Genomic DNA, 26200 nt, shown 5'->3' with positions numbered 1-26200 from the left:
TGTGATATTTATTTAATTTTGTACTTTTTTGGGGTATTTTAGCGTGTATTTTGTCATTTATTTTGTTGTGTATTTTGTCAGTTATTTATTGTGGTATTTATTTAATTTTGTATTTTGTTGGGTATTTTGGCATGTATTTTGTTGTATATTTTGTCAGTTATTTATTGCGATATTTATCTAATTTTGTATTTTTTGGGGGTATTTTGGCGTGTATTTTGTCATTTATTTTGTTGTGTATTTTGTCAGTTATTTATTGTGGTATTTATTTAATTTTGTATTTTGTTGGGTATTTTCGCGTGTATTTTGTCTATTTATTGTGGTATTTATTTAATTTTGTATTTTGTTGTGTATTTTGGCGTGTATTTTGTCCTTTATTTTGTTGTGTATTTTGTCACTTTTTCATTGTGGTAATTATTTTGTTTTGTATATTGTCATGTATTTTGTCATGTATTTTGTTGTGTATTTTGCAATTTTTTATTGTGGTATTTATTTCGTCTTGTATTTTGTCATGTATTTTGTTGTGTATTTTGTCAGTTATTTATTGTGGTAATTATTTTGTCTAGTATATACATGAGTATTTTGTTGGGTATATTGTCAATTGTTTTGTTGTGTATTTTGTAATTTTTTATTGTGGTATTTATTTCGTCTTGTATTTCGGCATGTATTTTGTTGTGTATTTTGTAATTTATTTATTCTCATTTTATGTCGTGTATTTTGTCATTTATTTTGTTGTGTATTTTATTGTGTATTTGTTGGGGTTTTTATTTCGTCTTGTATTTTGTCGTGTATTTTGTTGGGTATGTATTTTGGCGTGTAATTTGTCTTTTATTTATTGTGGTATTCTGTGCGTCATGTATTATGTAATTTATTTTGTTGTTTATTTTGTAATTCATTTATTGTGGTATTTCCCTTCTCCCCTGGCTTCGACCCGTTTTTGATCCTGACCTCGTCTACGCTCCCGTCCCGTCTTTCGACCTCTTTTTGTCCCCGACCACGTCTTCTCTCCTATTCTGGCTTACGACTCGCTTCCGACCCCGACCACGTTTTTGCTCTCCTGTCCCGGCTACTGCCCCGTTTTTCCGTCCCCGACACTGCCATCCACTTCCGTGTTCAGAGCGACCTGCTTCCCGCGTCCAGCAATCACCGGATCGTGGGCGCAACCCTTTCTCTTTCTTCCAATAAAACTTGTGGGGTCCTGTCTCCGTTCTGGTTTTGATAGATATACCTGGTTAGAATGTCTTCCTAATTTCACACATAAGTCTCACCAGAGTATAAGTCGCACCCCCCAGCCAAACTACGATAGAAACGACGACTTATAATCGGAAAAATACGGTAAAATCTCTTGATTTCGGCAGCACCTACCAGCAGGCTGTGGGTTTTGAGGCTGATCCTTGAACAGGTGGAGGCGAGGCACTTCCCTCCCACCGCATCCTGACACGGTTCCTGCGAGATCCTCTCGACTGGCTGGATCTCACACATTTTGTGGGACGGCAGCGCTGTGAAAAAGGCCCAGATTGCTCATTAGAATATCTCACATTCGTGCGTGGGCAAGCGTTTAGCGAGCTCGCCCCCTCTCTTCTGGCTCCAGTAACACTCGTTTCTGCCCAATGAAATGCCCGATCCTGACCCGTCCAGTCTGTCCGCGACCAAATGTCCAAGTAAAATCAAGTTAACTCGCAGAATGTAAAAACTAAATGCGATTTTTTTTCAGACCGGTATTGCAATTTCGAAGTGAATATCTGTGCTTTAACACTGAGAAAATGGCGCCCTCTTCTGGGGAGCTTTGTTAGGGTTGCTGTTTGCTGAGCATTATTTTCTTTATGATTCCTCAATCGATGTAACAGGGTTGGGTAGGGTTACTTTAACTTGATTACTTTCAATGACTTTTGGATGACTCCAATACCAAATATGCTCATAAAAGACAAAAGAAACTAAATATGAATAAAATGATGACTCACAACACATGGTAAGCTTTCTCTCCTGGCTTTGATCTCTAGCAAAACCATGGTTGGGTAGGGTTACTTTAACTGGATTACTTTCAATGACTTTTGGATGACTCCAATACCAAATATGCTCATAAAAGACAAAAGAAACTAAATATGAATAAAATGATGACTCACAACACATGGTAAGCTTTCTCTCCTGGCTTTGATCTCTTTGATCTCCAGCAAAACCAGGGTTGGGTAGGGTTACTTTAACTGGATTACTTTCAATGACTTTTGGATTACTCCAATACCAAATATGCTCATAAAAGACAAAAGAAATTAAATAGGAATCAAATGATGACTCACAACACGTGGTAAGCTTTCTCTCCTGGCTTTGATCTCTTTGATCTCCAGCAAAACCAGGGTTGGGTAGGGTTACTTTAACTGGATTACTTTCAATGACTTTTGGATTACTCCAATACCAAATATGCTCATAAAAGACAAAATAAACTAAATATGAATCAAATGATGACTCACAACACGTGGTAAGCTTTCTCTCCTGGCTTTGATCTCTTTGATCTCCAGCAAAACCAGGGCTGGGTAGGGTAACTTTAACTGGATTACTTTCAATGACTTTTGGATTACTCCAATACCAAATATGTTCATAAAAGACAAAATAAACTAAATATGAATCAAATGATGACTCACAACACGTGGTAAGCTTTCTCTCCTGGCTTTGATCTCTTTGATCTCCAGCAAAACCAGGGTTGGGTAGGGTTACTTTAACTGGATTACTTTCAATGACTTTTGGATTACTCCAATACCAAATATGTTCATAAAAGACAAAATAAACTAAATATGAATCAAATGATGACTCACAACACGTGGTAAGCTTTCTCTCCTGGCTTTGATCTCTTTGATCTCCAGCAAAACCAGGGTTGGGTAGGGTTACTTTAACTGGATTACTTTCAATGACTTTTGGATTACTCCAATACCAAATATGCTCATAAAAGACAAAATAAACTAAATATGAATCAAATGATGACTCACAACACGTGGTAAGCTTTCTCTCCTGGCTTTGATCTCTTTGATCTTCGGCAAAACGACAGAAACAAAATGAAAAGAAATCCAAACAGCTTGCCGACATCATTTTTGCCGTTCCATGTGTTACGTTACTCCCCGAGCCTGCACAAAATGGAGTCATTTTATTCCTATTTAGTTTCTTTTGTCTTTTATTAGCATATTTGGTTTTGGAGTCATCCAAAAGTAATCCAGTTAAAGTAACCCTAACCAACCCTGACTACCAACAAAACCTTCAAATCACATCTTAAGCTAACAGGGAGCCAATGCAGGTAGGCTAAAATCGGGGCAATGTCATCAAACTTTCTTGTCTTAGTTAAAAGCCTCGCTGCAGCATTTTGTACCAGCTAAAGGCTCTTAGTTTTGGACTTCGGGAGACCGGAGAGTAGGGCATTACAGGAATCGAGACGCATGAATTATAATCTCCGCATCCGACTGAGACAGCATTGGGCGAATTTTATCAATGTTGCGAAGATGGAAAAAAGCTGTTCTAGTTATATTCTTAACGTGTGTTTGAAAGGACAGATCGGGGTCAACTATGACACCAAACTATTTGAATGAGTCACTCTGGGTGATATTACATTTGTCAATGTTCAGAGCAGTTTTTGAGAACAATTTCGGTCTTTTCAGAGTAAAGGCGCAAGAAGTTGAGTGACATCCATTCTTTTATCTCAGTGAGGCAGGCCTCCAAATTTCCACAGTTTAGTGTGGCAGATTTCTCATTCAGAAGATAGTTGATTGTCATCTGTCATCCCTAACCCTGTTGGTAGTATACCAAATCATGCATGGACTTGCTCTCTTATATCTTTCAGGTTTAACGTCCCCCCTATGTTACAGTCCGGAGCCTTCGCTCTGAAAATGCTGGTCTACTAGTAATCCCAAGAGACAAGAAGAGATCCGCAGGTTCGAGAGCCTTCTCCATCCGGGCCCCGGTGCTGTGGAATGCTCTTCCCCCTGAGATTTGATCTGGAACCTCAGTGGAAGTGGTTAAATCTAAGCTTAAAACAAACTTCTACTCCATAGCATATGAATAGCCTATGATTTATGTTGATAATATGTGTGTATTATTTGCCCTCATGTAGGTTTTAGATCAGGGGATGGTGTCATAACAGTCTGTAGTTAGCAATAGTCTATGATCTGTGCAGCCCTTTGAGACTCTTTGTGATTAAGGGCGTCAAAAATAAACATGACTTGACGTGACTGTCTTTTTGGTACCCACTCCTGATGTTCGAAAGAGATGCTAATACCTGTGCTCGTTGATCTTGACTTGTCCACGTTCTACAGATGCTTGGGATGCTTGGTTGCAGGATCTATGAGGTGCACACACATGCAGAAGACAGTCAGTCACAACAAAGCTTGTGAGGGTCATTTGATACACTGCAGGCGTTTTCAGCACGGACACTTCCTCATCTCCGAGTTACAGAACCGCATCTCCCCCGCAAAACAAAGCAAAGCTGAACAAGTCACAACAGACCTCATGAAGGTCACTCCATGTATCATAGCAGGCTCCGCTACATGTTTTTTGCCACACTGCTAATTACATCTGGAACATCCATCCATCCATCCATTATCTGCACCGCTTATCCTCAGTAGGGTCGCGGGGTGCTGGAGCCCATCCCAGATATCTTCAGGCAGTGGGCAGGAGACACCCTGAACTGCTTGCCAGCCAATCGCAGGGCACACAGGGACAGACAACTATTCACTCGCTCATTCACACCTAGGGACAATTTGGACCGGCCAATCCACCTGAAATGCATGTTTTTGGAATGTGGGAGGAAACCGGAGTGCCCGAAGGAAACCCACGCAAGCACGGGGAGAACATGCAAACTCCGCACAGGAGGTTCTATCTCATGACCTAAGACGTGTTCCGTGCTGCCCACATCTGGAACATCCATCTAGTAAATGAAATACAAACAAACTCATACAAACAAAGGCTGGAAAAGTCCTGTGGTTCTGAAATGGGCGTAAGTGTAACCCTGTGGATATGTAAGGCCACTCCAAAAGAACCTTAGATTCTAATGTCATCAAGTTAATAATGTCTTTTTACCTGGTTCGTACATCGTTTTCATGGCCAAATTCAAGCGCTTTTTAAGGACTTTCAAAGCCAATTTTCTGTTTCTGTCACGGTTCCCATGGCGCCCAATTGGCCCCCGCCGTGTGGCGCCAGCTTCTGTCACGGTTGCCATGGTGCCCATTTGGCCCCGCCCGTGGGCGCCAGCTGCAGCTTGTTGACAGATTGGCTCCCTGTCAGTATGTAAACTCTGTCATGTCAGTCCCCTTTTGTCGGTCCGTCTGCGAATCTCCGTTTTTACACGGCAAGCCCTTCTTCGCCTGTCCTGTGTTTTTGCTCCTGTTTTTCTCCCGCTATGATCTGTTCAATCTCGACCACGTCTGCTCTCCCGTCCCGAATTACGACCTGTTTTAATCTCGACCACGTCTGTTCTCCTGTCCCGAATAACGACCCATTTTCTGATATTTACCACGCTTTTTACTCATCCACCCTGGCTACTGACCCGTTTTTTTCCTACACCTCGCGACCAGCGATCTCCGGATCGTGTGTGCAATCCTTTCCCTTCTTCCCAATAAAACTGAAAGAAACGTAACGCAAGTGGGTCCTGTCTCCGTTCTGGTCCTGACATACATCTGCAATTTTTAATCTTGCATGTGCATGTATCAATACATCTGATTTATAGATCTTGGTTAAATCACCCAAAACATTTTTGAGACATACATCTGCCCATATAGGTTGGCTAAAAACTATAATGATATGTAGCTTAAATTTTCAGTTGCAGGAAGTCCTTTTTTTGCATGGCCTATAATAAATGTCCACTATTGATACTTAATCTTGCACTAATACACATTTCATAGTGCCCTCTAGAGGTATAGCATGCATGTAGCATTCTTTTGGGAGTGACCCGAAGGGGCGATGACACGTTATACCACAATGCCTAACAAACTAATGCCAGCTGTTGTTAATAACATTGGAAAAACAAATGCAATGCCCGAGGCATGTCGGCATCACTTTAAAGCAGACATTTTGAATTTTTCTTCATTGAATGCATAGTCTATTTCACAGGTGTCAAAGAGGCGGCCCGCGGGCCAGATCAGGCCCGCTAAGGGATTGAATCCGGCCCGCGAGACAACACTCAGAGAAGCGCAAGAGAAAAACAAGCTGCAGGTTGAAATATGTCAACTTGATGTTGCCAAAGCCAGGTGCCTCTCACAAAGACATTGTACTTTTATTTATTTATCTCTCTGTCTCTCTCTGTCTCTCTCTCTCTCTCTCTCTTCCACCCTTTTTCTCCCACTCTCTGTCTCTTTCACTCTCTGTGTCTCTTTTTCTCTTCCTTTGTTGTTCTTTGTCTCTTTCTCTCTCTCTCTGTCTTTTTGACTTCTTTTGCCCTAACTTCCTTTTTTCCTTTTCTCTTCTTCTGTCTTTCTCTTTTCTCTCCTTCTGTCTTTCTCTTTTCTCTCCTTCTGTCTTTCTATTTCTCTTTGGATTTCTTTCTTCCTCTCTCTCTCTCTCTCTCTCTCTCTCACCCCTTTCTCCCACTCTCTGTCTCTTTCACTCTCTGTCTCTCTTTTTTTCTTCCTTTGTTGCTCTTTGTCTCTCTCTCTTTGTGTCATTTTAACTTCTTTTGCTCTAACTTCCCTTTTTCCTTTTCTCTTTCTCTCTTCCTACCCTTCGCGCTTTTTCTCTTTTCTCTCCTTCTGTCTTTCTATTTCTCTTTGGATTTCTTTCTTGCTCTCCCTTTCTTTACCCCTCTCTCACGACTTCTCTTTTTATCTCTTTTGTTTCTCACGCTCTCTCCCTCTCTTTTTCTTTCTTTGTCCCGCCCTCTCTCCTTTTCCCTCCCTCCTTCTCTTATTTCTTTATCTCTCTTTTTCTTTCTCTGCTAGTGTGGCCCCCGGCAGAATGTTTGTTCTATCGTGTGGCCCCCGACTTAAAATGAGTTTGACACCCCTGGTCTATTTGTTGGGAAGCCTGCCAAAAATTTCAAAAATTTACAAGCGCTCCACTCAAAATTCAAGCACCGTTTTAGGAAAGGTGATAACTGAGGTGAAAAGGTTCCATTTTTTCGTCATGAGTCATGCTGGATGAGTTGCTTGAACTGGAACATGTGAAGCCTCACGTCATCGGACAAAAATGACATTTTCACGAAATAATTAGGTTTTAAATTATGTTTCTTGGACAGTTGGTGATAACCCGGGTTTTTGCACCCTTTTCGCTGCCAAATTCCAGCACTTTTTCAGAACTTTCATAGCCAGTTTTCCAAATACTCCAGTACTGTCAGGACCAGGACGAAAACAGGACCCACTTGCGTGTGTTTCTCTTAGTTTTATTAGGAAGAGGGGAAAGGGTAGTGTACAGGACCCGTAGATCGTTGATTGTGGGGAGCAGGTTACTCAGACGCGGAAGTGCGAAGGCAGTGTCGGGAGCGGGGAAAAACAGATCGATGGCCGGGACGGGGGAGCAAAAACGTCAAGTTCAGAAAAGGGGTCAGAGCCGGGAATCGAACAGGAATCAGGACAGGAGAGAGTCAGGGTCAAAAGGGTTACCCAATGCTAAATCTATTCCACCCATGTCATCCTGGAAGGGGGATTACCACTGAGGCCCCTTCTCTTGGTTTCTTTTTTCCTCAAGCTAAGGTTTTGACTTTTACCTTGCCCGCATGTTGGTTTAAGATCAGGGGATGAAATGAAATGATCTGCATTTTCTATAGCGCTTTTCAAGTCAATGACTTCCCAAAGCGCTTTACAATGTGCTCCACATTTCCCAATAGCGGCCTTGCAGCCATGTAAGGCGCTCACCTGCTTATTGGGGGTATTAGGGGTTCAGTGTCTTACCCAAGGACACTTCGACATGTAACACGGACGAGCCGGGATTCGAACTGGGATCCCTTGATCCCAAGACGAGCGCTCTACCTCCTGAGCCACTGCCGCCCAAAAAAAATAACGGCCATGCAGCCATGTAAGGCGCTAACCTGCTTATTGGGGGTAGTAGGGGTTCAGTGTCTTACCCAAGGACACTTCGACATGTAACACGGACGAGCCGGGATTCGAACTGGGATCCCTTGATCCCAAGACGAGCGCTCTACCTCCTGAGCCACTGCCGCCCAAAAAAAATAACGGCCATGCAGCCATGTAAGGCGCTAACCTGCTTATTGGGGGTAGTAGGGGTTCAGTGTCTTACCCAAGGACACTTCGACATGTAACGCGGACGAGCCGGGATTCGAACTGGGATCCCTTGATCCCAAGACGAGCGCTCTACCTCCTGAGCCACTGCCGCCCAAAAAAAATAACGGCCATGCAGCCATGTAAGGCGCTAACCTGCTTATTGGGGGTAGTAGGGGTTCAGTGTCTTACCCAAGGACACTTCGACATGTAACACGGACGAGCCGGGATTCGAACTGGGATCCCTTGATCCCAAGAGGAGCAATCTACCTCCTGAGCTACTGCCGCCCCATGGGATGGTGTCATTGTAATCCTGTGCAGTCCTTTGAGACATTTTTGGGATTAAGGGCTGTACAAATTAATGTGACTTGACTAGGTGGCAGCAGATTACTATTTATTTTTCCTTTTAGTCGAGTAATTATCTGCTTGTAAGGTAGTGCAGGAAAATATATTTATTAACTTTTATTTTTTATGAAGCTGTTTAAGATTCTACAGCAAAAATAACAATAGTACATATCTCATCTCCTTAGCTGCACCGCTTATCCTCAGTAGGGTCGCGGGGGTGCTGGAGCCCATCCCAGCAATCATCGGGCAGTGGGTATTAAAGTAAAAACCAGCACACAATTTTGTGTGGGACCTCGCTACTTCGCGGTTCCACGTTCGCGGGTTCAAAACTTCGCGGGTCTAAAAAAAAATTAATAATAAAATAAAATATTTAAAAAAAAAAAAAAAAAAAAAAGATAGTTTTTTTTTTTTTTTTTTAAAGCATTCCACGTTCGCGGGTTCAGAGCTTCGCAGGTCTAAAAAATAATGCTAAAATGAAATAATTAAAAATAAAAATTGTTGGTTTTTTTAGCATTTTTGAAGGGGCGTCGCTACTTCGCGGATTTTCACTTTTTGCGGTTTTGGTCCCCATTAACCGCGACAACCGAGGGATTACTGTATTATTTTCTTCTTACTTTCTTTATGTTTTTGAGTAAATTCCTGATTGTTTTTTCTCTGTATTTCTGCAGAACTTTCTGTTCCCTCGAAAATAGTTACGTTTCCTGTCAATCCCCTGTTGTCAGTCTGTCTGCGAACCTTTGTTTTTCAAGGCAAGCCTTTTTCGACCCCTGACTCCCGCCTGTGCTGTTTTTGCTCCCGTTTGTCTCCGGCGACGACCCGTTTTGATCCCGACAACGTCGGCTCACCGCCATCGCTCGCTACGGAAGACCCACTTCCGTGTTCGGATCACAATCCGAGTACGAAAGCGATTTTCTTCCCACCTCCAGCGAACATTTCATCTTTCCTTCAATAAAACTTGTGGTAAACGTCACGCAAGTGGGTCCGGTTTCTGTTCCGGACCTGACAAATTTGAGTTACGGGGTTTTCTTTTGAAAGTCAAGGCTTGGATTTGCACATAACAAACTCCAAGGACATGTTTTGTTTGTTTTTGTTTGGTTCTGTCGACATGCAGCCGCTTAATTGACGTAAACTCTCATAGAGCGGGAGGATATCTCATGCCAACCCCGTGTACTGAAATCGACCCCTGCAAAATACGTCAACTCCTGACAGGGCGGCCTCCTTTTCAACCTCCCGACGACCAGAGTTGGGTAGGGATACTTTAACTGGATTACTTTCAATGACTTTTGGATTACTCCAATACCAAATATGCTCATAAAAGACAAAATAAAATAAATATGAATAAAATGATGACTCACAACACGTGGTAAGCTTTCTCTCCTGGCTTTGATCTCTTTGATCTCCGGCAAAACCCGGGTTGGGTAGGGTTACTTTAACTGGATTACTTTCAATGACTTTTGGATGACTCCAATACCAGATATGCTCATAAAAGACAAAAGAAAGTAAATATGAATAAAATGACTCCATTTTGTGCAGGCTTGGGGAGTAACGGAATACATGGAACGGCAAAAATGATGTTGGATTTATTCTCATTTTGTTTCTGTCGCATTTGATTTTAGTTTTGAGATCAAAGCCAGGAGAGAAAGCTTACCACGTGTTGTGAGTCATCTATGGGTCCCAACAGAGATCTATGGCTCCCCAAAATTGAGTGTGCTCCATGCCCTTACAAACTATCTTTTTTTTTTTCAAACCTGTTTATTTATGTAGTTAACATGTTATATTGTACATTTGTTTCGTGATATCATATATAAAGTGTCATGAACATTTTGTTGTGAGACACTGAGTTGCTCGACGTGAATGAGGTTTATTAGAAAAAAAATTCAAAAATGAAGTCGCTTGGACGTTCACTGTAGAAGAAAAAAAATACATGCAAATACAGTGGGACCTCGCTACCTTGCGCTTCGACGTTCGCGGATAAAAATAATAATGATAAAATAAAATAAAAAAAAAATTAAAAAAACATGTATTTATTTACTTATTTTTTTAGCATTTTTGAAGGGGCGTCGCTACTTCGTGGTTCCATGTTCGCGGGTTCAGAGCTTCGCAGGTCTAAAAATAAATAGTAATAAAATAAAATAATCTCATTTCATCTCATTAGCCGTACCGCTTATCCTCATTAGGGTCGCGGGGGGGCTGGAGCCCATCCCAGCCATCTCCGGGCAGTGGGCAGGGGACACCCTGAACTGGTTGCCAGCCAATCGCAGGGCACACAGGGACAGACAACTCATTCGCTCATACACACCTAGGGACAATTTGGACCGGCCAATTCACCTGAAATGCATGTTTTTGGAATGTGGGAGGAAACCGAAGTGCCCGGAGGAAACCCACGCAAGCACGGGGAGAACATACAAACTCCGCACAGGGAGTCTGGAGCTGGATTTGAACCCACGACAGGTTCCCATGACATGAACTGTGCCGCACAAGCGCTAACCACTGCGCCGCCGTGCTGCCCCAAAATAAAATAATAATTAAAAAAAAATAAAAAAAATTAAGCATTTTTGGAGGGGCGTCGCTACTTCGTGGTTCCACGTTCGCGGGTTCAGAGCTTCGCAGGTCTAAAAAATAATAATAATAAAATAAAAATAAATAACATGTACATGTAAAAAAAAATTAAAAAATTTTTTAGCATTTTTGGAGGGGCTTCGCAGATTTTCACTCTTTGCGGGTGGTTTTGGTCCCCATTAACCGGGTCTAAAAACTAATAATAACAAAATAAAAAAATTAAAAAAAAATTAAATTTTTTTTTATTTTTTTTTAAGGTGCGCCGCTACTTCGCGGATTTTCACTAATCGCGGGTGGTTTTGGTCCCCATTAACCGCGATAACCGAGGTCCCACTGTATAATTAAGTAGAATTTTCTTATTCAAATTATGATTTCATTTTCTGCATTAAATTATTGTCAGTAATATACTGATTAAAAGGCATCACCACAAACCTGTCTTTCTTTCATTTTCTCCTTTTATACTTCCCTTTTTTCTTAACTTCTTTATACAACATCATTATTCATAATATAATGCATCAAAGCAAGTGAGCCGCTTTAATGAGTTGAGCCGAAAAAGCCGGTTCTCTAAAAAGAGACGGACTTTCACTACACGACTTGAAATCGAGATCGGCGTGCAGACGAAAACTCGAACCGCGAGACCAAAACAACAATGGCTAACGAAAAGTTTGGAGTGCGGTAAATCTTTCTTCAAAAATGGTAATGACAATTTCGTGTCAAAAAAGTTGCGTCCCGGGGACGCACGTTGATTTGAGACGATGCGTCCCCAGCAAAAATAATGCGTCGAGGACGCAGGGACGCGGGCAAACCAGAACACTGCATCACATCGCAATATCGATTCGATTTCAAGTCATGGTAGAACCCTACCAGGCAGGACGACGTTTGTTTTAAAACACAGGTGTCAAACAGGCGGCCCGCGGGCCAGATCAGGCCCGCTAAGGGATTGAATCCGGCCCGCCAGACAACGCTCAGAGAAGCGCAAGAGAAAAACAAGCTGCAGGTTGAAATATGTCAACTTGATTTTGCCAAAGCCAGGTGCCTCGAACAAAGACACTGTACTTGTATTTATTTCTCTCTCTCTCTCTCTCTCTTTTCCACCCCTTTTCTCCCACTCTGTCTCTGTCTCTTTCACTCTCTGTCTCTCTTTTCTCTTCCTTTGTTGCTCTTTGTCTCTTTCTCTCTCTCTGTGTCTTTTTAACTTCTTTTGCTCTCACTTCCTTTTTTCCTTTTCTCTCTTTTCTCTTTCTCTCTTCCTACCCTTCGCGCTTTCTTTTCTCTTTTCTCTCCTTCTGTCTTTCTATTTCCCTTTGCATTTTTTTTCTTCCTCTCCCTTTCTTTTACCCCTCTCTCACGACTTTTTATCTCTTTTGTTTCTCAGGCTCTATCCCTCCCTCTCTTTTTCTTTCTTTGTCCCGCCCTCTGTCCTTTTCCCTCCCCCTTTCTCTTATTTCTTTATCTCTCTTTTTCTTTCTCTTTAATCTACTCGTCCGGCCCCCGACAGAATGTTTGTTCTATCGTGTGGCCCCCGAGTTCAAATGAGTTTGACACCCCTGTTTTAAAAGGTCCTTCTCGTTTCCGGTTTCCCGATGCGTCTTCTCTGGTTTATCAATTCGTTCCCGTTACTGGGAAGACCGTGCGAAGGCTGAGGTGTTTTCACTGTTGACTGGGAATTCCCCGTTTTGGAGCTGCAGCTGTACGTCGGTGTGTGTGCGTGTGAGAGTATGTGTTGTGAGTGTAGCTTTCGCGTTCATTCCCAGGCTTCTGAGTTAAAGCTTCTTCAATGCTCCACTTTTGGTCCTCACGTTTAAGACAAAATGTCCCCGTATTTGTACCACCATTCCAACATTATGTGTATATGTGATAGGATTTGCAACCAATGTTCCCTGTCATTTTCCTTACGGGTCTGGGTGTTCACACAAAGTCGGTGAGCAACGCTTGAAACAACAGTGAGCAACGGCAATCCCAAGTGTGGCAAGATAATTCATTATCAAACATGTCCAAAACTTGACATCAAGTTACATTTTGCGGAGTTTCCGGCAATGCAAAATGATTTTTCTCTTTTGAATGAATTGACTCATGTATTATTGCAAAGGTTTTACGGCCTACAAACATCATTTTTTTACAATTCTTTCACAAGATTTTCTTTTTTTTTTCCTGATATATTTTGTCGCATAATATTAACATTTTTGAGGGATTATTGAGTCGGTTGTAAGATACACAACTGTATTTAATCACATTTTTTTAGTAGAAGTACAATGTTGGCATCAAGATTGACTTGATATAATTGGACGTTATTTGAATGCAACGCAAACTTTTTTTTCTTTTTCCTTGTTTTTTTCGATTTATTTTAATTCCTTTAAAAAAATCTCATTGTGTTTATTTTTTCCGAGCTGTTACTTTTTTCTTTTTGTTCTCTATTTACTTTTTTCCTTTGTTTCTTTCTTTTCTTTTCTTCTGGCTTTTTTTTCTGAATTTTTCATTCTTTTTTCTCTTCCTTTTGTTTCTTTTTTTCTCAGCTTTTCACTCCTTTTTCATTTTGGTATTTTTTTTCTTTTTTGTTCTATTTCCCCCCCTTCCTTTAAGTCATTTTGTGCACAATTTTACATTATATTTGCTCGTGTAGGGAATCAAGAAGCAAAAACAACCTGAAGAGCCGTTTAGGACCCGAAAGAGCCGGTTCTTTTTAGTGAGCCGAGCCGAAGAAGCCGGTTCTCGACAAACTCTACTCACTTTAATCAACTTCGTTCTATTTCGACTCGACTTCAAAATACCACATTTACGACACAACTTCACTTTTCCTTTTTTCCTTTGTTTCTTTCTTTTCTTTTCTTCTGGCTTTTTTTCTGAATTTTTCATTCTTTTTTCTCTTCCTTTTGTTTCTTTTTTTCTCAGCTTTTCACTCCTTTTTTATATTGGTATTTTTTTTCATTTTTGTTCTATTTCCCCCCCTTCCTTTAAGTCATTTTGTGCACAATTTTACATAATATTTGCTCGTGTAGGGAATCAAGAAGCAAAAACACCTCGAAGAGCCGTTTGGGACCCGAAAGAGCCGGTTCTCTTTAGTGAGCCGAGCCGAAGAAGCCGGTTCTCGAAAAACTCTACTGACTTTACTTTTCAACTTCGTTCGACATTGACTTCAAAATACCGCATTTAGGACACAACGTCAGGGGAACCTGTGTATTTTGACCTTCATGCACTGTAACTTTGACTTCTTAATTAGCAATTTCGAGCCAGCTTAGAGGGAACATTGGTTCCAACAATTAATTGGATGTTAATTGATGAGAAAAAATAGTTACCTAGAACGTGCTTCCAACAGACTGAGGCATCTCTACATGAATATAATTTTTGGCTAAGAGTCCCACGTGCACAATAGCGTCTCTGTCTCGAGCGGTAACATAAACACATGGAAATGGCAGCGTCAACATCAAGTAAGTGTACAGTGTTTTCTGTCATGATTACCGATGTGACTCAGCTGTGCCCGCTCATTTGACGCCACTCACCGTGGGTTCTGATTGGCTCCCTGTCACTATTTGAACTCAGTCCTGTCAGTCTCCTTTTGTCAGTCCGTCTGCGAACCTCGGTTTATACTATGCAAGCCTTTTTCGACCCTGACTCCCACCTGTCCTGTTTTTGCTCCCGTCTGTCTCCAGCTTACGACCTGTTTTGATTCTGACCACGTCTGCTCTCCCGTCCCGACTTATGACCCATTTTTTATCCCGACCACGTTTTTGATCTCCTGTCCCGGCTATCGACCTGTTTTTCCGTCCTTGACACCGCCATCGCTCGCTACGGAAGCAGCTCGTAAACAGATTGGCTTTCCTTCTATTTAAGTTCATTGCTCTCACTCACCCTTTGTCAGTCCGTCAACAAACCTCTGCCCCGCAAGACATGGGTTTCCTGCCTGCATTCCCTGTCTGGAATCGTTCCCGTCTATTTTTATCCTGTTTATTATTATCTCCAGTTTTCGTTCCCGTTTTTCCTGTTTAATTTCGATATGTTGTTTTTATATCAATCCTGTCTGTCCCGTCCTGTCCGGCATCGACCCCATCCGTCCGATATCTGCTCCGGCAAACGGTATCGATTTCGTCGGCCTCTGGCTTCCTGTCATTCCACGCCGGACTGCTGCCTAACGTGCATGACTCGACTAAAATTAAATGCTAAATGTCACGGTTGCCATGGCGCCCAATTGGCCTCGCCCGTAAGGCGCCAGCTGCGGCTCAATGACAGATTGGCTTTCCGTCTATTTAAGCTCAGTGCTCTCACTCTTCGTTTGTCGGTCCATCAATGAACCTCTGCCCCGCAAGACATGGGTTTTGACTCGGTCTTGTTTCCTGTTGGCATTTCCTGTCCGGTATTGGTCCTGTTTATTTTTGTCCTGTTTAATATCGGTTTCCAGTTTCGTTCCTGACTATTTTTGTCCTGTTTATTATTTTCTCCAGTTTTCGTTCGCGTCTAGTTTCTGTTTATTTTCGATATCCCGATTCATTATCTATCCTGTCTGTCCCGTCCTGTCCGGTATCGACCCCATCGGTCCGATATCAACTCGGGCAATTGGAATCGATCTCGTCGGCCTCTGGCTTCCTGTCATTCCACGCCAGACTGCTGCCTAACGTGCATGACTCCCCCTTTCCCGTAAAATAAAAGGCTTGTGTGAGAAACGTCACACGTTTGGGTCCTGATCCTGTTCCGGTTCATGACAACATATTTCAATCAACGTCATGTTTAATTTAGGAAAAAATGATTTATTACCTGATTATTCAACTTGTCGGTAACTAGTGTACTGTAATATTATATATTATAATTATATATAACATTATTCATTAAGGGCAGCACGGTGGCGCAGTGGTTAGCGCGTGTGCGGCACAGTTCTAAGGTCTTGGAAACCTGTTGTGTGGGTTCAAATCTAGCAACCGGACTTCCTGTGCGGAGTTTGCATGTTCTCCCCGTGCTTGCGTGGGTTTCCTCCGGGCACTCCGGTTTCCTCCCACATTCCAAAAACATGCATTTCAGGTGAATTGGCCGGTCCAAATTGTCCCTAGGTGTGAATGAGCGAGTGAGTTGTCTGTCCCCGTGTGCCCTGCGATTGGCTGGCAACCGGTCCAGGGTGTCCCCTGCCCACTGCCCGATGATTGCTGGGATGGGCTCCAGCACCCCCGGGACCCTACTGAGGATAAGCGGTGTAGCTCATGAGATGAGATGAGATGAATTGTCATTAATATCAATGTTGGGAAAAATTGTATGCAATGAGATTAGACGTGGCACTCCGGGGTAAATATTTCATAAATAATCAGATCATTATGCATCTTTTTTTTCTGAAATTGAACACGATGTTGATTTAACTCACGAGAAATTTTTATGTAAAAAATTAAAGGTGAATTTGGTTTCTCCTTGAAATCTGGCGCTGGCATGATTTTGGCCCCTATGCAAATTCAACACCTACGCACTTGAAATATGTGCTCAAGGAGAGCTCTGCACCCGCTCACCTACGCAACCGCCCACACACTCACGTGCAATGCCAAACAGTGCTCGCTCTTGAGCCACCCACTGCATCCCCACCACACACATGTACTCTTTCCCATACCTGTCAAGTTGTACGTGTTTGCCGTACAAAGTATGCATTTTAAGACGTGTACGACGTACGAGAAAATCTGTACGGAAAACCGCAAATTTGTCAATGATGGGTACACCGACGATCACCAAACGGCAAATCAATCTGTCGTGATTGATTGGCGCCAACAGCCCGGACAGCTGATTGGTGGACACTCCCTTTTAAACCCCCGGCTTCCTCTCAGTCATTGTCAGATCGTTGCGAGCTGTTGTATTTCACTCAGTGAGCATTCTCGTCCGACTCCGTTTCTGCCCGATGTTCGTTTTTGACCTGTTTCTGGACCTGATGACGCCCGTTCTGCCTGCCCCTCGTTACCTGACCCGTTTTGCCTCGTTACCTGCCTGCCCCCTGCCTACGACCCCGATTACGAACTCGACATCGCCTCTGATCTCCAGCCCCGGCCAAACGACTAACTATTTCCGTCAGTCCTCGGATCAAGCAAGCCTTACTCTCCCTCTCTTTTTAACAAAAACTGAGAAACGTACCCTATTGAGTCCTGTGTCCGTTCTGGTCTGTGACACAATTGGTGGACACTCCCTTTTAAACCCCCGGATTCCTCTCAGTCATTGTCAGATCGTTGCGAGCTGTTGTATTCCACTCAGTTGGCATTCTCGTCCGACTCCGTTTCTGCTAAACCTTTCTCCTGCCCGATCTTGGTTTTTGACCCGTTTCTGGACCTGATGACGCCCGTTCTGCCTGCCCTCGTTACCTGACCCGTTTTGCCTCGTTACCTGCCTGCCCCCTGCCTACGACCCCGATTACGAACTCGACATCGCCTCTGATCTCCAGCCCCAACCAAACGACTAACTATTTCCGTCAGTCCTCGGATCAAGCAAGCCTTACTCTCCCTCTCTTTTCAATAAAAACTGAGAAACGTACGCTATTGAGTCCTGCGTCCGTTCTGGTCTCTGACACAATTGGTGGACACTCCCTTTTAAAGCCCCGGCTTCCTCTCAGTCATTGTCAGATCGTTGCGAGCTGTTGTATTTCACTCAGTGAGCATTCTCGTCCGACTCCGTTTCTGCCCGATGTTCGTTTTTGACCTGTTTCTGGACCTGATGACGCCCGTTCTGCCTGCCCCCGTTACCTGACCCGTTTTGCCTCGTTACCTGCCTGCCCCCTGCCTACGACCCCGATTACGAACTCGACATCGCCTCTGATCTCCAGCCCCGGCCAAACGACTAACTATTTCCGTCAGTCCTCGGATCAAGCAAGCCTTACTCTCCCTCTCTTTTCAATAAAAACTGAGAAATGTACGCTATTGAGTCCTGTGTCCGCTCTGGTCTGTGACACAATTGGTGGACACTCCTTTTTAAACCCCCAGCTTCCTCTCAGTCATTGTCAGATCGTTGCGAGCTGTTGTATTCCACTCAGTTGGCATTCTCGTCCGACTCCGTTTCTGCTAAACCTTTCTCCTGCCCGATCTTGGTTTTTGACCCGTTTCTGGACCTGATGACGCCCGTTCTGCCTGCCCCCGTTACTTGACCCGTTTTGCCTCGTTACCTGCCTGCCTCCTACCTACGACCCCGATTACGAACTCGACATCTCCTCTGATCTCCAGCCCCGGCCAAACGACTTACACAGAAGTGTCACTCCCGTTTTCCATCAGTCCTCGGATCAAGCAAGCAAGCCTTACTCTCTCTCTCTTTTCAATAAAAACTGAGAAACGTATGTTATTGAGTCCTGTGTCCGTTCCGGTCCGTGACACAATCAAGTCAAACGAGTTCGATTTAAATGATGATTGACACATCTTTTTCGGCCAATCGCAGGGTTTGTTTCGGCCCTCTAGCCTATCCGAGGCTCGAATAATTTTAGCCAATAGCGATCGATTCAAATGATGATTGACACATTGGTTAGCCAATGAAACGCCGGTATATAAATCGCAGCATACACCGCGGACTACTCCACGTTCGGGGGAAAATCGAGTCGGCGGCTGTTGCGTAAGTTGCGAGACCTTGCGATTTAATATTGATCCATATATAAGGCGCACTGTATTATAAGGCGCATGGTCAGCTTTTGAAAAAAAATAAGACTTTTAGGTGCGCCTTATAGTCCGGAAAATATGGTACTTTTTCAAATTTCACTATTACTACAATGCACAATAATTTGTTTCATTCACAACCATTAGAACTTTGGTCAGTCTAAAAGCTCTACGTCACAGGTGACAAACAGGCGGCCCGCGGGCCAGATGAGGCCCGCTAAGGGATTGAATCCGGCCCGCGAGACAACGCTCCGAGAAGCGCAAGAGAAAAACAAGCTGCAGGTTGAAATATGTCAACTTAATGTTGCCAAAGCCAGGTGCCTCGAACAAAGACACTGTACTTGTATTTTTTTCTCTTTCTCTCTCTCTCTCTCTCATTCTCTTTCCCACCCCTCTTCTCCCACTGTCTCTGTCTCTTTCACTCTGTGTCTCTCTTTTTCCTCTTCCTTTGTTGCTCTTTGTCTCTTTCTCTCTCTGTGTCTTTTAACCTCTTTTGCTCCAACTTCCTTTTTTCCTTTTCTCTCCTGTCTCTTCCTCTCTTCCTACCCTTTGTGCTTTCTTTTCTCTTTTCTCTCCTTCTGTCTTTCTATTTCTCTTTGGATTTCTTTCCTCCTCTCCCTTTCTTTTCCCCCTCTCTCACGACTTTTTATCTCTTTTGTTTCTCACGCTCTCTCCCTATCTCTCTTTTTCTTTCTTTGTCTTGCCCTCTCTCCTTTCCCCTTCCTCTCTCTCTCTTATTTCTTTATCTCTCTTTTTCTTTCCCTTAAATTTACTCGTCCGGCCCCCGACAGAATGTTTGTTCTATCGTGTGGCCCCCGAGTTCAAATGAGTTTGACACCCCTGCTCTACGTTTTAAATATTTATTTTTGGCCTTTTATTTTTTAGTCCCTTTAAACTCTTTATCAATGTTTTTTTCTACTTAACCTCTTAGTTCCTTGATTTTTATATTCTATGTTCTTGGTGGTTTTTTTCTGTTCTTGGAGATCCCTTCATTACGTTATTACAATTTTTTTCATTGTGTTCATTATCGTTCTCCACATAGTTAAATCAACGTCATGCTACATTTCAGAAAAAAGATGCATAATTATCCGATTATTTATTAAATATTTACCCCGGAGTGTCACGTCTAATCTCATTGCATACAATTTTTCCCAACATTGATATTAATGACAATTCATCTCATCTCATCTCATGAGCTACACCGCTTATCCTCAGTAGGGTCGCGGGGGTGCTGGAGCCCATCCCAGCAATCATCGGGCAGTGGGCAGGGGACACCCTGAACTGCTTGCCAGCCAATCACAGGGCAATTAATGACTATTAATTAATTAATTAATTAATTAATTAATTAATGACAATTCAATTCAATTAAAATTCATTTCGGCTCTAATCCATATCGTCTCGGTCACCGGTAGCAGGCGGCTATACTGTCAGGGTTGGGTAGGGTTACTTTAACTGGATTACTTTCAATGACTTTTGGATGACTCCAATACCAAATATGCTCATAAAAGACAAAAGAAACTAAAAATGTATAAAATGACTCAATTTTGTGCAGGCTCGGGGAGTAATGGAATACATGGAACGGCTAAAATGATGTTGGATTTATTTTTTGTTTCTGTCGCATTTGATGTTCGTTTTGCCGGAGATCAAAGAGATCAAAGTCAGGAGAGGAAGCTTACCATGTGTTGTGAGTCATCATTTTATTCATATTTAGTTTCTTTTGTCTTTTATGAGCATATTTGGTATTGGAGTAATCCAAAAGTCATTGAAAGTAATCCAGTTAAAGTAACCCTACCCAACCCTGGTTTTGCCGGAGATCAAAGAGATCAAAGCCAGGAGAGAAAGCTTACACGTGTTGTGAGTCATCATTTTATTCCTATTTAGTTTCTTTTGTCTTTTATTAGCATATTTGGTATTGGAGTCATCCAAAAGTCATTGAAAGTAATCCAGTTAAAGTAACCCTACCCAACCCTGTATACCGTTGATTGATCTGCAAAATCCTACACTGCTACGTCTAATTAATTGGATATGAGACGCAGGAACAAAGAAAGAACAAATCAAAAAATTTACCAAAAAAAAAAAAAAAGAGAAAATACAAGTTTAACCTTTTATATGTGCAACAAAGTCAACAAACTAGAATCCCTGCAGAATAACCAGGGTTGGGTAGGGTTGCTTTAACTGGATTACTTTCAATGACTTTTGGATGACTCCAATACCAAATATGCTAATAAAAGACAAAAGAAACGAAATAGGAATAAAATAACAAAATTTTGTGCAGGCTTGGGGAGTAACAGAACACATGGAAAGCCTGCACAAAATGGAGTCATTTTATTCCCATTTAGTTTCTTTTGTCTTTTATTAGCATATTTGGTATTGGAGTCATCCAAAAGTCATTGAAAGTAATCCAGTTAAAGTAACCCTACCCAACCCTGGTTTTGCCAGAGATCAAAGAGATCAAAGCCAGGAGAGAAAACTTACCACGTGTTGTGAGTCATCATTGTATTCATATTTAGTTTCTTTTGTCTTTTATGAGCATATTTGGTATCGGAGTCATCCAAAAGTCATTGAAAGTAATCCAGTTAAAGTAACCCTACCCAACCCTGAGAATAACGCATATTGACTAATCACAAGAGAAATTATTATGTGTGAATGAATAAAGTATCTATCTATCTATCTCTATCTATCTAATAAGCAACGCTAAATTTACTGTGGGTGGGGTGAGAAATAGATAACTTCTTATATTCGTTTTTATTCTAAAAAGACTGCTTTGCTGTGAATAAATAGGTGCCGATTTGTGTTTGTAAGTTTAATAAGGGGAATTGCAATCATAAATAAGGGGAGAAATTCGGGTATGCTCGACATTTTCTTGTTTCCCCTTTTAGCGGACGATAAAATAAGTATAAATATATGGGAATCGCATTCCTTACATATCTCTTCTGCTAGTGGGAAGTTGTGACTGGTTTTCTGCGAAAGTCGCTTGCAGCATGTGTGTGTGTGCAAGGGGATGTGTGAGTGCAGGGTTGGGTAGGGTTACTTTAACTGGATTACTTTCAATGACTACCAAATATGCTAATAAAAGACAAAAGAAACTAAATATGAATAAAATGATGACTCACAACACGTGGTAAGCTTTCTCTCCTGGCTTTGATCTCTTTGATTTCCGGCAAAACCAGGGTTGGGTAGGGTTACTTTGACTTGATTACTTTCAATTCCTTTTGGATTACTCCAATACCAAATATGCTCATAAAAGACAAAAGAAACTAAATAGGAATAAAATGATGACTCACAACACGTGGTAAGCTTTCTCTCCTGGCTTTGATCTCTTTGATTTCTGGCAAAACCAGGGTTGGGTAGGGTTACTTTAACTGAAATACTTTCAATTACTTTTGGATTACTCCAATACCAAATATGCTAATAAAAGACAAAAGAAACTAAATAGGAATAAAATGATGACACTCAACACGTGGTAAGCTTTCTCTCCTGGCTTTGATCTCTTTGATCTCCGGCAAAACGAACATCAAATGCGACAGAAACAAAATGAAAATCAATCCAAACAGCTCGGGGAGTAACGTAATACATGGAACGGCAAAAAAATGATTGGATTTATTTTCATTTTGTTTCTGTCGCATTTGATGTTCGTTTTGCCGGAGATCGAAGAGATCAAAGCCAGGAGAGAAAGCTTACCACGTGTTGTGAGTCATCATTGTATTCATATTTAGTTTCTTTTGTCTTTGATTAGCATATTTGGTATTGGAGTAATGAAATGAAATGATCTTCATTTATATAGCGCTTTACAATGTGCGGCAGTGGCTCAGGAGGTAGAGCGCTCGTCTTGGGATCAAGGGATCCCAGTTCGAATCCCGTCTTATCCGTGTTACATGTCGAAGTATCCTTGGGTAAGACACTGAACCCCTAATACTCCCAATAAGCAGGTTAGCGCCTTACATGGCTGCAAGGGCGCTATTGGTAAATGTGGAGCACATTGTAATCCAAAAGTAATTGAAAGTAATCCAGTTAAAGTAACCCTACCCAACCCTGTGTGAGTGCGTGTTGTGCAACCCTGGACCGAGAAGAAGAGAGGAGGCAGAATGAGTGCAAGGGAACAAAGAGATCTGGGGCGAAGTCTCACACATTCCTTAGGCTTGCCAATACTCTACCAAGCACCATTGCTTCTGCAACTCACACTCACACCTCACTTTGTTGTGCCCGAATTTTAGGACGGTGAAAATATGTCGGCTCCGTTAAAGATTATAAAAAGAAAATACCACACAATGGAGTACAAATGCATTACTTGTGGTTTCAGAAGTATTTTAACACCCTACCGAAGCAAAACATCTCCAAAATGTTAGTGATTGGAATTTCAGCTCATTTTAAAGAACCGGCTCTTTTTACTGAAAGAGCCGGTTCTCCAAATCCTTCAGATTGTTTAGCTACTTTGATTTATATATTACCAATTATGACGTGACCGTGTGCAAAAAATAACTTGGAATTAAGCCAAAAAATAGATAAATAAAACACACAAAATGAATAAATATGTTTTCAAATTATATTAGTCTACAAAATCATAATAGCATCATTTCACTCTACCATGTCCTTTTAACATATTTCAACCTTTTTATGCTAAGCAACTTCAAAGTCGAGTCACTCGGAAAAACACACAAGACAACAAGATGTCAATAAGAAATATTGACTTTTCAATAAACTAAGAAATACAAGAACAAATTTTAAATGTGTTGCGTCGAAAAAGCTAACCGTGAGACACGGGAACAAAGAAAGAACGAATCGAAAAATGAACAGATCTCCCGAAAAAAATGAGAAAATACAAAACAAGTTTAACTTTTTATATATGCAACAAAGTCAACAAATTAGAATCCCTTGCAGAAAAACGCATATTGACCAATCACAAGACAAAACAAGCGTCTCGAGAGTGGTCCTACAAATGCCTGATGCTGATAGAGATTTGTCCCTTTGTAAGCGGTGAATACTTACGATTTTTATTTATATTGAGTATCATTTGACTCTTTAACTGACGTGGATTTTAAACCTGGGGCGTTTTTCTGCCTACTCTTTTTTAATTTCATCGAAACAAGTTCTGTTTGCAACAGTTTCGGTGATTATTAAAGAAAACAACATTCCTGTTCCCAGGTCGGGACGTTTCTGCAAAACACCGGCTCCCGTAGTTCCTTCAAAGAGCCGGTTCATAAAGCCGTTTTGTTCGCAAACGACACATTAGTATCTTTGTTCTGCCAAAATTTCATGTTTAAAATGTCTCCCCCATTAAAGATGATATAAGGATTATAACATAACAATTATTACAGATGTATTACTTTTAGTTTCTCGAGAATTAAAAAACCCAAACACGGCTATACATATCCATTAACATTGGGCGGCAGTAGCTAAGGAGGTCGAGCGCTCGTCTTGGGATCAAGAGATCGCAGTTCGAATCCCGGCTCCTCCGTGTTACATGTCGAAGTGTCCTTGGGTAAGACACTGAACCCCTAATACCCCCAATAAGCAGGTTAGCGTCTTACATGGCTGCAATACAAAGCCGCTATTGGGAAATGTGAAGCACATTGTAAAGCGCTTTGGGAAGTCATTGACTTGAAAAGCGCTATATAAATGAAATGAAATATTCCCGACCTGGGAACAGGAATGTTGTTTTCTTTAATAATCACCGAAACTGTTGCAAACAGAACTTGTTTCGATGAAAATTAAAAAAGAGTAGGCAGAAAAACGCCCCAGGTTTAAAATCCACGTCAGTTAAAGAGTCAAATGATACTCAATATAAACCAAAATCGTAAGTATTCACCGCTTACAAAGGGACAAATCTCTATCAGCATTATTATAAATGAAATGAAATATTTATATAGCGCTTTTCAAGTCAATGACTTCCCAAAGCGCTTTACAATGTGCTTCACATTTCCCAATAGCGGCTTTGTATTGCAGCCATGTAAGACGCTAACCTGCTTATTGGGGGTATTAGGGGTTCAGTGTCTTACCCAAGGACACTTCGACATGTAACACGGAGGAGCCGGGATTCGAACTGCGATCTCTTGATCCCAAGACGAGCGCTCGACCTCCTGAGCCACTGCCGCCCCCAGATGTATTACTTTTAGTTTCTCGAGTATTAAAAAACTCAAACACGGCTATACATATCCAAAGTATATATTGTAAATAACATTAATAGAAATATAAAGGAAAACCATCACACCGCCTCCCGTGGTTCACTTCAAAGAGCCGGTTCATAAAGCCGTTTTGTTCGCGAACGACACATTAGTAACTTTGTTCTGCCAAAATGTCATGTTTAAAATGTCTTCCCCATTAATAATAATAATAATAATAATTTCCTTTGTATTGTCATTCTTTGTAACAATGTACACAGAACGAAATGTCGATACACCTGACCCGTTGTAGCGAGCCGATGCAGCCGTAGCCAACAGAGGGCGCCGCCGACCACTTTTTAAGTCTTAGGAATGACTCGGCCGGGGCGCGAAGCACCGACCTCCCAGTCTCAAAGCGGGCGCCTTACCATCTAGGCTACTGAGCTGGTATATTGAAGATGATATACGGATTATACCATAACAATTATTCCAGATGTATTACTGTTAGTTTCTCGCGTATTTAAATAAACACGAAAGCTCTACATATCCAAAATATACGTTGTAAATAACATTAATAGAAATATAAAGGAAAACCATCACACTGACTCCCGGAGTTCACTTCAAAGAGCCGGTTCATAAAGCCGTTTTGTTCGCGAACGACACATTAGTAACTTTGTTCTGCCAAAATGTCATGTTTAAAATGTCTCCCCATTAAAAGATAATATAAGGATTATACCATAACAATTATTACAGATGTATTACTGTTAGTTTCTCGCGTATTTAAATAAACACGAAAGCTACACATATCCAAAAATATACGTTGATAATAACATGAATATAAATATAAAGGAAAACGATCACACAAGTGTCATCCATCTTGAATAAAAGTTCAACATGCAACACGAACACAAACAAAACACTCACGCGCATGCCGACAAGAAAGAAGAAGCCGTCCTACCTTCCATGTTTTGGTCGCCATGCATTTAAAGAGATGAACTATCAGTGAAAAGAAGTGAAAGTCGTTTTTTTTTTGTGAGTGTGAAGAGTGAGCGCTACCTGGGCACATGGCGCGACACCGCCGCACTTTCCGCACGCGCCTCTCGGTTCGCTGGCTTCGTCTCCATCTGCCAGCCACTCGCCTCCCTTTTGCTTTCCTTCCTTCCTCGCCTTCCCTCCCACCCTGTCTCTCGTCATTTTTTCGGTCTGTCTTTCTCTCCCCCACCCCCTTCTTCCAGCCCTCCCCCTCCTCCAGGGGTGTCAAACTCATTTTAACTCGGGGGGCCACACCATAGAACAAACCTTCTCTTAAGGGACGGACTAGTAGATTAAAGAGAAAGAAAAAGAGAAAGAAAGAAAGAAGAGAAAGAGGGAAGGAAAAGAAGAGAGGGCGGGAGATAGAAAGAAAAAGTGAGAGAGGGAGAGAGCGTGAGAG

At 41.9% G+C, this 26200-nt stretch overlaps 1 long non-coding RNA gene across 1 annotated transcript; it reads right to left on the bottom strand.

The window, feature by feature from the left end:
• Positions 1 to 1361: 1361 nt before the first annotated feature.
• Positions 1362 to 25903, bottom strand: LOC148352454 (uncharacterized). Its single transcript, XR_015852716.1, has 3 exons — positions 25825 to 25903; positions 4253 to 4315; positions 1362 to 1496 (listed from the first exon to the last, which is right to left on the bottom strand). It is a non-coding gene; the product is annotated as an uncharacterized LOC148352454 (long non-coding RNA).
• Positions 25904 to 26200: the final 297 nt, after the last annotated feature.

The sequence above is a fragment of the Urocampus carinirostris genome, chromosome 14 (assembly GCF_059441175.1).
Source record: "Urocampus carinirostris isolate Australia breed hairy pipefish chromosome 14, RoL_Ucar_1.0, whole genome shotgun sequence".
In the NCBI taxonomy this organism is placed as follows: Eukaryota; Metazoa; Chordata; class Actinopteri; order Syngnathiformes; family Syngnathidae; genus Urocampus; species Urocampus carinirostris.
This window is presented reverse-complemented; position numbering and strand designations above follow the sequence as displayed.